Raw genomic sequence first — 3,931 nt, forward strand, 5'->3', positions numbered from 1 at the left:
CTAAAATTGAGCCCCGTGCAACCCCAATAATGACTGGCTGCCCACCTGATTTAAATCCATTTACATAATCCTGTGAGCCCCACCGAACAACCAGTTGTTCACCCACTGTACCTCTTTTTTGTCTAGATGTATGCTACTCATTTTGTTCTTCAGAGAGGTACTGATCAAAATATTATTGAAAGTATTGCTGAAATCCAAAAACATTACATGTACAGGTTTCCCTTGGTCAGCTTCATAAGAAACCTTGACATCCGTGAATATTAACTTTGTCAAGCAGAACTTTGACCTCTGGGAACTCTATGAGCTATGACCAATGTCTGCATTGTCATTTGAGTATTTCTCAATAACTGCCAGAATAACCTTCTCCATATTTTCACCAGGCACTGAAGTAGACTGACAGTCCTGTAATCAACCTTTCTTACTCTTCTTGAAAACAGGCAAAATATTTGCCATCTGCTGATGGACTTGGACCTCTCCTGATTCCTAACACCTCTGAAAAAAAACAAGACCATTGAGAAAAGTTTTGTGATTATATTAGGCAGCTCTTTCAATATCATTGGATGAATCCCATCAAGCTCCATTGACTTATATTCATCCAGATGGAGCAGCAAATCTCACAGTCTCAGAGTTGACAGAGAATTACCACTGTCACATTCAACTATCTCAGGATGGAACCTGAGAATTACTGGTGTTGAAGGTAGAGAAGACTTCTGCTTTGTCTATATCTGTGAAGACATAGTATTATGTCCTAGTAATGGAAAAATATTATCTCTGGTTCTATATTCAGTATTAACATATTTTTTAAAAGCTCTTTTTATTTGTCTTTACTGGCCAACTTCAATTTCAATTGAGCTTTGGCTGCAACAATTGTCATCCTAAAATGGCAAACAGAATCTCTGTAGTCCTCACTTGTCATCCAGCATTGCTTCCAGAGACCATTAAATTTCTAGAAGATCTCAGTTTAGCCAAGCTGGCCTTTTGTTCCGCTTACTTGACTTTTGACATTTTGAAGTTGACTGCGTTCCTAAGAGGTGGTACTTAAAAAGTGACCCGAGTATCTTCAAAAGCAGAGTCCCAGAAGACCTTGATAACTAGTTCCCCTGATATCTTCTCTCTCCATATCCACGTTCAAAGTTTTGGTAGAAATTTTCCTTCACCAAAGATTTAGACTTGACTTCTTCATGGGTTAGAAAGTTATCAGTTTGCCCCTTCACCCCCTCTGTTTACAAGCAAAAAATTTATGTGGGCACTTTTCCTAGTTTGATCCCTTACTATCTGTACCAAGAAGTATCATCATCAGTGTAATTTAGGAATTTCTTGGACCTGTTTGTATCAGTTTAAAGGTAAATCCAGCTAATATCTGGCAAAATTAATTTATCTAATAGGATAAGGGCAGCTGATCTAGAGATAGGTGCAAACTCCATACAATCCAGATCCTCCGTCACATACAGCGTCTGTTCCCTGTCTCACATGCCTTGCCTAACCCTTTTGTACACTGTGGCACGCTAGTTACAGAACTCTTCTCATCAGATTTCGCTTATGCCAATTATGTTATAGCTCAGGGACTGAGCTTAGACTTCTAGCTCCTCTTGTTTGCTTCCTCATGATGTCTGCACTGGAATAGAAACATTTTAAATCTGCTCCAGTGTACCAAATACCTTGCAGAGCAGATTGAAGGCCCTCTTTAATACACAGTTCCTCAAATTTTGGTATACTGTCCGGTAACTTACCACTATCAAGCCTGTATCCCTTACCATTTTCAAATCCCTCTTACAGAATCACTTTTCTCTGTTTAGTCATACCTGCTTTCTGAGAAACATTCAACTATTTATGTGCATTTTCATCTTCTGTCATGATTACGATTATGCTTATGGCTCACCTTAACCCTGTGTTAGTATCTCTGTATGCTTTACATACAGCAATCACTTTAGAAATATTTCTAGTTTATTTACATTTTCTAGGTGTTGTGGGGTTTTTTTGTTTGTTTTTGTTTGTTTTTTGTTTGTTTTTCTGCTTTAACAGTATTTTCACATGAATATGGTGTAAGTTTTGGCCCACTAATTTTGTCAATATTAATTCTTGAACTAATCTCCTGTATCTGAACTCAAACATAGACCTGTCTTCCTTAGACTCTTTAGAATGATTTTGGTCATTATTCTACATTATGCAAAGAGTAAAATCTTGTAAAGCTTCCCAGGTGAAATGCTGCTACTCTGTAGTTAATCTGATCATCAATTTCAGTGACCCTAGGATTCCACCGACTATTTTTATTGCTGGAGTTTAAATTCATATCACAATTGTAAACATTTACATTGTCACCAAGGGCTGAAAAGTTTTTATGGCTTCAGTCTCAGAGAGGCTTCTTCTCTCCACACTCACAGTGGATCTTAGAGATTTCTGTTTTCTTGAGGGAATATAAAAATTATCACTGTATTTAAAAGAGGAGTCTAGGCCTCTCTGAACCAGAAATTTCAAGTTTACAAAAGTGAACAAGCAGTCCAAAACTCAAAACGTAATTGTATAGTGTAATTTAAACTTGATAAGAGCAATATCCAAATGAATATATATATATGTAAAAATATATATTTATCTAGTATGTAAGACCATAAGTACATTTGAATGTATTGTGAGTTGGCCTTAGATGGTAGTAAAACACACTACCATTTAGTAAAACAAATTTACCATTTACTCCCATCTCTGCAGGAAAGGAGTTGAGGGAGAGAATAGGATGAGCAGGAGAGCAAGACTTGATAGACTATGTAAAGACAAAAAAAATCACCATTTTTCAATGCAGAGGAAGTAGATCTGGAGAATTTAACTAAATTAATTGTTAATTAATAGTAAGTACTGACTCAGATATTAAAAAACAAAACAAGAAATGTGCAAACATTTATACAAACACCTGACTCCTGATGCCTCCAGCCTTACACCTGTTGCTGGCACCCTATCCATTCTCCTCTTCCACAGGAGCTGGCACCCAGTCTATGTGACTCCAGCACATGCAGAACAGTGGGAACATACATAGGTTTGGTTAGGAGAGGATGCAGTGAGAAGACAGGACAGGCTGCGGTGATCAGGTGCAGGGCTCAGCCAGTCAGGAATGCTGACGGCACCCTTCCATACACAAAGTGCTCCTTTATTCCCATTATGCCCATTCCTCTCTGTTTCTCTCACGCCCCTTCCCCTGTACAGCCCCCACTGGTGGCAGAGCTCAGCCCACCCTGACACATCACCCCTCATGACTGCCCAACCCCCTCTGATCTTTTGGAAGCAGCACCTGCTGTTTCTCTGCAGCCCATTGTCTTGTTCCAATTTATAGGAGGGAGAAGAGGTTCTTTTAATATTGTATATCCGGCGTGAGATTAAGAAACAATGGTTCAAATGTTAGTCCAGCCAGTTTATTATAAATCTTAATTAGGGTAATGGGGAAGGGAAGGAAGGTGATAGAAAAGATAGGAAAGAAAAAGCAAGGAGTCTTTGTAGGCAGCAGGAGGGAGATAGTCACCACCATGGATCCAGCATTGTTTGTAGTTCAGTCATTGATCTTCAGTAGTGATGGGTCATTGGGCATAGTTGTTCTGTTGACGACGACGATGATGGCAATGACGTCGATGGTGACCATGGCGATGATGGCCCCTTTTCAGTGCTTTCCAAACTGCTCGAGTCAGCTGTCTTTGCAGTTACAGCTCAAATTCAAAGTGGTTGAGTCAGCTCTCCTTGGAATGCCAGCTTCTGACTCTGGGATCTCAGCAGAAACTCCTTTGTTCCTATCTTCCGGGCCTTGCCAGCAGATAAGAGGGAGCAGGGAGATGCCAACTTGTATCTTACCTTCATAGGATACAATGGTATTATCCCCCAGTTTCCCATAGCAAACAGGAGTTATTTGGTCACAGGCTAGATCTTCCGCCAGTAAACTGTCCTGAGCACTATC

The sequence above is a fragment of the Meleagris gallopavo genome, chromosome Z, assembly GCF_000146605.3.
Source record: "Meleagris gallopavo isolate NT-WF06-2002-E0010 breed Aviagen turkey brand Nicholas breeding stock chromosome Z, Turkey_5.1, whole genome shotgun sequence".
NCBI classification, from domain to species: domain Eukaryota; kingdom Metazoa; phylum Chordata; class Aves; order Galliformes; family Phasianidae; genus Meleagris; species Meleagris gallopavo.